Genomic DNA, 10,877 nt, shown 5'->3' with positions numbered 1-10,877 from the left:
GAAGAGAGAAATTTCAATGCATCAATACATTTTCACTACATAATCAACAGAGCCCCGCCCAATCACAGAACCCCTGACCCAGGGGCCATGAAATTCACAAGTTTGGAAGAAACACCCTTGCTCATCATAACTATTCATTTAGTTTGTTTGCTCAATACAAAGGATCAGAGGAGAAGATTTTTAAAGCATTAATTTAATTTAGTATTTTTTTAAGTAAGCCCAATCCCGGAACCTCTGAGACTGGCTTCAAAATTCTGGAGGAGGCAGTAATATACTATTACTATAGTTTGTTTAATACCCAGGAGAAGAGGAGAAGATATTTTAAACAATGCATTTTCAATTTTTAATCAATAGAGCCCCACCCTAACATCAGGACGCAATGGCAATGGAATTCACAATTTTGGTAGAAGGCTCAATGCTTATTACAAGCATGCAATTTTGGAAGAAGCACTCTTGCTCATCATATCTATGCATTTAGTTGGTTTGCTTTATATTCAGGAGCAGAGGAGAAGGTTTTTTTTAAAATAAATAATGCATTTTCACTATATATTCAACAGAGCCCCGCCCTAGCACCAAAACCTCTGAACCTGGGGCCATGAATTTGACAATTTTGGTAGAAGGCTCAATGCTTATTACAAGCATGCCAATAGTTTGATTTCTTGATGCTCAGGAGTAAAGAAGAAGATTTTTAAAGATTGCATTAATTTTGATGGTTTTAGCCCAACCCCTCAGTCCCCATGTGTGTTTCCCTTTACCCATAAATTCTATTTACCGAAATTGGTTGAAATTGGTTCAGTGGTTCAAGAGAAGAAATGCTGAAAATTGTCAAAAGGTTACGACCGACGGACGACGACGTACAAAAACGGATAGAAATAGGTCACCCGAATGACTCAGGTGACAATAAAAATTGAATATTGGTTCCATTTTCTGGGACAATTCTAGGTCTGGCACTAGTAAATCAAAATATTTTTCAGTGATAAGTCACGTATGCATGAACTTAATCAACTTTAAGCAAGGAAATTGTTGGTCATTGACATATATTCATTATATATATGATGAATATTTATCATTTCTAATATAAATGAGATATGATAAATATCTCATTTTATATATATTTTTTTGTTTTTTTGTTTTTTGCTGTGCACTTAAAATGTTACTGTCGACTGTATCTTTCTAGAAATTAAAAGATATGCGCTATCAGTGTTGTATATTATCGTGATCGTAAATTCAATGCAAAATAGGGCAGATGTTTAAAAAATCTTCTCGATAACTACTGGGCCGGAAAAGTAGAAACGTACTAAAAAGGTTTCTGATAAAATTTTGATTAAAAAATGTTTTAATCGTTACCATTGGGTAGGGTGTGGTCTCAATAGAGGGTCAGCATTTTTATTACGGGGATCAAGGAAAGAATTTTTTTTTTTTTTTTAAAAATGTATATCTCAAGAATAGCAGTGCAATAATTAGTAATATTAAATGCAAACGACCTTCTGGGTAGGAAGAGGAAACTAGAGAATAAAAATTTTACAGTGGAAATATAAGATAAATTTCTTTTAAAAAAAATTAGTAGCTGGGCACTAATAAATAATACTATGCAAAAAAAAAAAGTTATAAGCAATTTAAATATTGAACACATTCTAATGTTTGCTTTGCATCTGTGTGTTGGTCGGTCGATCGGTAGACCAAGTGTTATCCACCCAATATCTTGAGAACCCTTTGTTTGACATATACTTTACTTGGTAAACTGGTACCCCCTGAAGAGTTGATGACCATTATTGATTTTGAGGTCACAAGGTCAAACTATAATAGGCAGAAAATCTTGTCCATTCAATATCTTTGGAACCGTAAAACTTACACATGTACTTTGGTATCAATTAAAGAGTAAATGACCCCTAATGATTTTGCGGTCACTGTCTAAAGTCAAACTGGACATAAAAAGATATTTACCGCTCAATTTCATGAGAATCCTTTTCTTGACTTATATCAAACTTGGTAGACAAATTTTTCTTGAGGAGATTAGCAGTGTAGACTATTACAACAGGAGGTCAAACGTCAAGGTAATCCCACTCTAGGCATTGGAAAATATTGTTTGTTCAATAATTTGAGAACCTTTCCTTGAGAGACATTAAACTTGGTAACTGGTTCCTCTCAAGGATTATTCGACTCTTATTTTTTCAAGATTCAAACTAAACATTATACAGTTATTGACTGGGTATGAGGGGAACATGTGATTTGCTGGACCTGAATGTGAAAATGTTGCCAGAGGCCTCAGGCCAAGAGTAACATTTCCACTCCAGGACCAACAAAGTCCGAAAAAATTCACTTTTTAATATTAGTACAAGGGAGACATATATGTTTCTAATTTTATAAAATACACATATACAATTTTTTTTTCTACCCCTAACGTAAAAGCCACGTTAGCTTTATTTATATTAAATAAAAAACATGATATATTCATTAATACTATAAATTAAAAATTCATGTTCTGCGGTTTAATTTCGGTTCATGTAAAAACTAAAACCCGTTAGGCCAATGATGGGGTTGCAATACAGGGTCACACATTTTTGTGTGAATAAAGAAGGGGAACAATGTTGAAAATCTGAATATGCCTCAGAAGATGTCGTTCTTTTTTGGTAACAAAATAATCTCTTTTAAACTCTTTTATTTATCCTTATCTTCCCTTCAAATTTTATAATTAAGGTTGGTATTATATTAATAAAAGACATATACTTATATGAATTGATATATTTATGAATTTTGTCGGACAAAGCGCTTCATTCATATAAAAAAAAATATACTACTTTAAATAACATTCCATGATATTTATATCCTTATTTACGGTCGCGTGGCGCAGTGGTTAGAGCGTCTGCTCTAGAGTCACAACGTAAGGAGTTGATCCTTACGTCGCGGGTTCGAATCCCACTATGGGACGTGGAGACCGGTCCTTCGGATGAGACCGTATTAACCGAGGTCCCGTGTCGCAGTAAGTGCTGGCACGAAAAAGATCCCTCACTGCTCAGTGGCCGTAAGTGCCGAGTATAGGACAAAATTTGTAGCTCTCCACCGGCAAGTGGTGGCGTCTCAATATGAGTGAAAAATTCTCGAGAGGGACGTTAAACTACACATAAACAAACAAAATATCCTTATTTACATCTTGCCATATTTTCATCAGATTCATGACAGATTTTGGTTCAAGATACTGGTTGGTTATCTTTTGGTTGAAAAGATTCATAAACATTTTACATTGAGAGAGGGAATATAGAGAGATACGTTACCTGACCCATAGCAAGTGCTACCTGTGCAGCTAAATAAATATAACATTAGTCAAATAATATCTAACTCTTCCTTGGTTAGGACTTCTGAATTTGGCTATACTTGCTACATGTAAAACATTGAAAGAGGTACATGACTCATATGAACATGTTTGTCCAACTAGGAAAAAATAATTTCGATTTGTTGACATCGATTTACGAAATGCAGCATCAATTGGATGAAATATACCTCTTATCATTTATTTTTTCTGTAATTTAATCCATCATTTTGAAAAGAGCAATAAAATAACATGAGTCTATTGAAAACGTTAAAGCCATTAAATATTTCTTCCCTTTAGTTTTTATCTGATTCTCCCAATTTATCAAATCGCAATGAAGGCTTTGATTTTGACGACTTGTTTTTTAGACTGTTCTTCGGGGGCCCTTTTGGGATATTAAAAAAATATCTCTTTCTCCTTTTCGCACTCCCGTTGCGTAACTGTGAAAATGTGAAAATTTTTATTTATGTGATTTTGATAGCCATAGATTATATCTGCATGCCTACACAAAACGCATGTAATCTGTAGTTTTGTGCCAATTTGTCTATAACATTTGGCTTTTATGCAAACGATTCATTTCCATTGCACAGTTTATGGTAGGTCAGTCGGTAGAGAGGTCAGTCCGTAGAGCGCTCGCTCCAGAATCAGGAGGTCATAAGTTCGAATCTCGGCCGCGACTGACCTAAGTCGACTTAGTCGATAAAAAATGGGTAGCAACTGTTCCTTCGCCATGCGCTCGGCACTTTAAAGTGAAAGTTGCGGGTCCTTCGAATGAAACATTAAAATCCGAGGCCCCGTGTCACGACAGGCGTTGGCACGAAAAAGGTCCCTCACTGCTCACTGGCCCTGAGTGCCGAGTAAAAGTCGAAATTTAAGCCCTTCACCGGTATATGTTGACGTCTCTAAATGAGTGAAAACTTCTCAAATGGGACGTAAAACAACATACATGTACAATTAATCAATCAATCACAGCAATGACAAGAAGCATATCTCATATATTCTTAAGAGCTAGTGACGAAAGATGTTCTACTTCTGGTGTACCCTTTCTCCTACTGACAAGAGAAATGCTGAACTTGTGCATATTGGATTTTCTGCTCCTCACAACAATACTAGTGCAATCTGACTATTAGAGCAAAAGACCACTAGAATTAGTTTAAACGTTAAAACGTTGTTTTCATCGTGAATGCAATCGTAGGTAAACCCCTCAAAAGTTGTAGATAAGATGCATAAAAAACATTTAATCAACCCACATATATTTTTTTTTCTCACCAGGTAACAGATTTGCAATCTAGATATCGAAATATATTGTTTTTTGCAAGAACAATTTCTAAATGTCCGTACATAAATGTCAATTTTAGCACGGTAGAACGCTGAAATTTGATAAATTAATTAAAATAGAATTTTGTATAGAATTTTGACACAGATATACTTGAGCATAGCAAAATTTCAAATGTTCTTGCGAAAAAAATATCGTTATAGCTTCATTTTTTATGCTTTGACATGTTAAATTAATCCTCAGCTTTAAAGCATTTAATGGACTGGGTAGAACACATGCCTATTGTAAGACCCTAGAGAGTACTAAAGGCAAGGTTTTGGTATGTGTTTCCTGGTTCTGATAGATTTTCGTTTGACGTGTGTATGACTTGATATTCATTGTTATCTGCAGAGGCCATCAATTCCTGATAATTGTTTTTATTCTCCATCACTTCTTCAATAATTTGGGTGTCTTGAGAAAATTTTCCAACAGGTCTTGAATTATTATTTGTTCTGAAATTTTGTAACATCTGTCGCCTACAACAAGAGAGAATGTTTAAAAAATCAAGAATAATTAATAGTAAGATGAAATTTTCTGAATTATTTTCAATTATTTTTAAAAAAAAAATTTTGGAACTAAGTGTTATATGTTTTGTTGTTCATAGTTTGTTTTTCGTACTATTTGAAATAAATGGTTTACTTTACCTGAATAAAAATACAATTCCAACAAGAAATATCAAATTCACAGAAAGTGAGACCCCAAAGCCTATTGTAATGGCACTGTGATTCTTGTTATTGCACACAGCATCAGAAGCCGAGATTGCTGAAAGTGCTCATACGAAAAAAAATGCTATCTATAGATAAAGAAACCGTGAGGTGGAATACGACATAAATTTCTGATTTGTATTATTATGATTTATAACAAATACAATTCGTTGTTACAATTTAAAATACGCTTTCATTGGATTGTGAAAATTTAGGCTGTCCAGAAAATATGCTTAATTTTTTAATCATATAAAGCTTTTTTGGTATCAAAAGTCATCAGATTTTAAATACAGTAACAAGATTCAATACATTTAAACTCTACAAGACAAAATTACTGTAAAAGTGTTTAAGAGGTAAAACTATTTCCAAAAAGTATAATAAAAAGTAAATAAACTCAAAGTATTTTTACTTTTATAGATAACTTTCTGTATGCATTGCTGTTTTCCTTGCAATTTGAATAGCTTCAGATGTCACCCCCCTTCCCCAACAACTGTGATATTGTAATACATTTTTATATCTAAAATAAATCAAGAAAAGAGAAATTCAAGATTGACCCCGTGTTACTCACCATTATATTCACATGCCAATCCACTGTATGGGCTTTTACACCCCTTTGGACAACTACCGTCAAATCTATCGCAGGTCTCATTCTGAATACAATGTCCACTACATCGATGTTGACAATTTAATCCAAATGTTCCAGGAAGACATTCTATCATTATATATTTGAGTAATCAATAGACGCCTTCAAGGATTTGTTGAGATAAACAGACGCTAGCAATTTTACAACACGGGATGTAATAACAACGCAAAACGTAATAAACTCGGATTATTACATTTTGCCTTATAGACGCAGAATGTAATAACGCAAAATGTAATAACACCATTTCTTATCATTATATTTTGCGTTGATCTCGATGCAAAATGTAATAACGCAAAATGCAATAATCCCGGTTTATTACATTTTGCGTTATTACATTTCGCGTTGTAACATAGCAACATCAAAAGTACGTCGTTACGAAAGGACAAGGTATAGTAACGACCGAATCTGGCCCCTTAATTAATGTAAAAATCAGAATACAGTTAAAATTGTGATAGTTTGTAGTTAAAAACTTAAAATGATGCTTGTTTTAAAACCAGCACTAATTTTGAGTCAAAGCTTACAAGGAGGCCACAAGAGGGTGCAGAAGTGAGACATTTTCCCGAATTTCCTCAATTTTGGCCGAATTTCGTCAAATTTAAGATACATTTCACTTTGGGAAACATAGAGCACAAGCTTGCCTATCTGAGATTTTTATACATAGGAATCATCTGATACTAGTGTATGAAATATATCAATTTGGTAGATTGGCAAGCTTGTGCTCTACGTTTTCTGAACCAAAATGTGCTGTAAAATCGATGAAAATTTGCATAAAAGTGAGAAAATTCAGAAATTTACATATTTTCTGACCTTCCTGTGACCTCTGTTTATCCCATAACTTAGAAACAATACTCATTTTGTGGCAGGGACGACAACAGGTTTTTAATTGATAAACTGTTGTATCATTCTTAAAGACACCCCAAACCAGGGGCCAAAAAGGGGTCTTAGCCTATCTTGTCCTTTACATTTCATTGGAGATATGAATTTGTTGGTCTTTTCATGCCACGAAAATACCCCCCTCTGAAAAAAAAAATGATTGAACAATATATGATGTAGTGTTCTCAACAGTTCTAATTCGTGCAGTTCAGATACCATTTTTTGTTTCATAAATCGGCATCGTCGTAAAAAAATAAGCAGTTAAAGTCACTGCATGTGCACCAGCAAACATACATGTAAGTTAGTTCACAAAAACCCTTACTAGCCAAAATTAATTACAAAAAAATTAGCATATGATCATGATATGCATTAAAAGGCATACATTTGAATAGGATTTTGATTTAAATAAGGTTTCCTATATGAATGAAATATATCTATGTCTCTAATTAAAAATAATAAACATGTATGTGGTAGCAAATTTAAACCTGCAGTATTGGTAGCAAATTTTTAACATTATTAGTATGGAAATATTTTTAAAATTAAACAAGATATGTAATTATAAAGATTCTTTCACATCAGTAAACGATAATAAAAGTTCAAAGAAATATCTTGTCTGATAATTATCAATTCTACTTCGGTAATCGCAAACATCAAAGCGATGTCGCGAGCATTATTCTCCAATAAATCACATACGTCATCAACAAATTATCAATTAATTTTTATCGGTTTCCTCTCATTTTGACTGCGGTCACTAGGAAAATGATAGAGGAATCTTTTGATTGTGACGATAATTGACTTGGAAAAAGTCCTTTAGGTTCTGAATACATTGCATTACATATTAAGTTGTGATACAAATAAACGAGGATTAGCATTTATTGTGACGTCATAAGACACTTCTGATGACGTCAAAATCTAGCTTCAGAATTTCTCTATAAAGAGCTTTAACATCCCTCGTCGGCCGAATTGTTGGAGAATATACCCCTCAGTCTCGATATTTTGATGGCCAATGAAAACCCCTTCCGGGCTCGGGTTTTTTTTTGCTAACAAAATCTCTCGACTATTGGGGTTTATTGTCCAACAATTCCTCCTAAGCGGGAATTATTTTTCAAGTATTTAACAATTCCTGAAAGTGAAAAGAAAAAGCTGTCACGATCTGTGCACTCTCTGTATTATAATAGCTTACAATATACCTTTACTGCAGCTTGATTCCCTCCAACCAGGGGCACAGATACAAGATCCGTCTGTAAATTTACATATACTGATGCATCTCTTTGAGCAAACACCAGAACAATTTCTTCCAAAATATCCGTGTTGACAGGCTGAAATGGAATTTAAAATGCTACAAAATACTCCAATATAATAAACATTTATCTGTTTATGGGGAGGAGGCCTATTATTAACTCTTCTACAAATTTGGCAAAAAGTTTTTTTTATTGATTTCTCTTCAAGTATTATTTAGAGAACTCGACGGGTTCTGTATCGTAGATACAGAACTGGGGGTGGACGAGTGCGTAGCGATACAGAACCCGTCGAGTTCTCTAAATGATTTGTGACACAATCAATCCAAAAAAAAAAAAAAAAAAAAAAAAAAAAAAAAAAAAAAAACACCACACCGCCCACTTTATAGCTGTGCAGCATCCAAACTTAAGCCAGAGTTCGTTTGTTCTCTCTGTAGATGAGGCCTCGACGGGGAGTATACATCCGCAGTATATACATTGTATATATTTTTCACGGACAACGTAAGATTTAGTTAGATTAGTTTCGACAATGGGGTAGACTAACAGGCTTGAAGTCAGTATTAATTGATAAGGTGGGCGATTTAACCTTTTTGTAGATGGAGATTGATCCTTATTTATTTCAGGGGTCTTAAAATCTCAGTTTAACTAGATACACATACAGGCGATATAGACAGTTTTTCGATGGACTTTGATTTTACGGATTTTTATTTTCTTATTGAAATGCGACATCAAAAACGAAATGAAAGAGTTGTGCGGCAGTCGTCAGCGATAAGGATTTAAGATGAAATTAAAAAAAAAAACCCTGAAAAATGGACTTGATTGAGTTTGCACGAGAAGAGTGGAAAATGGGGGGAGGGGTGCGAATTTCACCTAATGTATGCTGCATCCCTTAACCCACTGGCTATAATATTTTGAAGGGGACACAAAAAGCAGGGAAAGCAAACAGGTTTTCAGGAATTTATCCAACATAGGATGTTTTCTATAATTGCGAATTTTCCTTTTCGTTTGGATCGAAATGACGTGTAGATTCTGTGTGGAATTTTTTTTTTTAAAGTGATTGAGAAATTCTGACATTTTACATTCCTAAAGAAATGTTTCTCCAAAATTTATGATAAGAAAAAAAATCATCATTTACTATTTGTACGTGCTTTTGATAAATTGAATCAGATTTATTTTTAGACCGTGCTGTATTTTAGATACAGAACAGTTGGCTAATACAAGACAGTATACAGGGCTAATACAGAAGGGAAAGTAGCTCCGCCCACTGTATTCCCGTTCTGTATTGCTAATACAGAACAGGAAACTTCAAAGAAAAACACCGCTATCGTGTCACAAATTGAAATTGTTAGAAACTTGTGTTCTAGAATTATGAGCAATATAAAGAAATTGAACCACACATTTTGTGCTCGAATAGACTGCAATATAGCTTATCAGACACCTGTAAGAAAAGGGTAGAATCAGACATTCAAAATTAGAATGTGCATTGTATAAAGATTATCATTTGATAAATTACCAATATATGCGAAGCTGCTTGTAAAGGTGACCTTTTCGATTCTTTGAATCAGTAATATAAATTGATACCAGTGTATTTGAGTGCTCTGTGATGTAAAAAATAAAAGATAAGTATCTTGGGAAGTGAAAATTCACATGTAAATTTTCTACTTTTGTCTTAAAGGAAATGCATCATTCAAATTTAGCAAAAAATCGAGAGAATGATTGAAATGAAAGAAAGATTAAATTGTATGAAAATGAGGATCATTGAACATAGGTTTCAGATATTTATGAGATTTAAAAAAAAAATATCAATGCTACTGAAAAGAAAGCAAGTTGCCCTTTATTTAAAAAATGGCGGTTAATCTGCATGTACGAGGGTTGTTAGAAAGAGATTTATTTTTAAATTAAAGATTGCACTATTGTATAGCGCATTAAGATTTATTATATTTCACCAATCGCTAAAATGATCATAAAACGTCATTTTGAGAAATTCTGAATGAAATTGGAGGAGTTATGACTATTTTATCGCTTATTAAAAACTATGTGTACAGCAGGAAAATGCCTGAAGGAAACGGAAATATTTTTAGATGCTGCTGGGGATTGCCTACACGTATCTACATGTAGCACCAAAGTGTTCAAGTGGTAGCAACTTTGTAAAAATGGAAGGATTGACATTTTTGATTATGAACTCTTGCAATACCCCAATATCCTGTTTATCGCATGAATTGCCCCCATGGATTTTGCACTGTGTCTCATACCTGATCTGTGAACTACGTAGACATTGTTTATAAGATCTCACTTATATCCGATACGCCACAGAAGACATTTTAGACAAGCTAATTCAGAGAATTTGTGTCCCCCGCTTAGGGAAAAAAGACGAGCATGCGCATTTCGGGGGGGGAGGGTCGGACTCCCCCCCCCCCCCTGGATTTGTAGAATTATTAAATGTATACATGTATATTGAAGCAAATAAAAAATGCCAACATGGATATAAAGATTTAGTTGCTGATTCTTTAATATGTGTATAGAAGATTCTTTTTATATAGAATATTAATCACACCGTAATAATGATTTTATGAGTTTGTACAAGCCAGGCGTCATAACTTTTTCATTTCACATGCTGAATAGTATCATTAAGTAAATCCAAAAAAATCAAAAAAAAAAAAAAAAAAAAAGATCGTCCGGGATTTGATCCCGACACCTCTCACATGATAAGCGAGAGTCATTCCCCTAGACCACGGAATCACTTGTTTAAGTAGCAAATTAAATGCAAACATTAGGTCAACTATAATGTTTATATTCA

Source organism: Saccostrea echinata, unplaced genomic scaffold (genome assembly GCF_033153115.1).
Source record: "Saccostrea echinata isolate AGI-Se365-2 ecotype Australia unplaced genomic scaffold, CSIRO_AGI_Sech_v1 ptg000006l, whole genome shotgun sequence".
Lineage (NCBI taxonomy): Eukaryota > Metazoa > Mollusca > Bivalvia > Ostreida > Ostreidae > Saccostrea > Saccostrea echinata.
The sequence above is the reverse complement of the archived record's forward strand: the minus strand, read 5'-3'. Positions refer to the sequence as shown.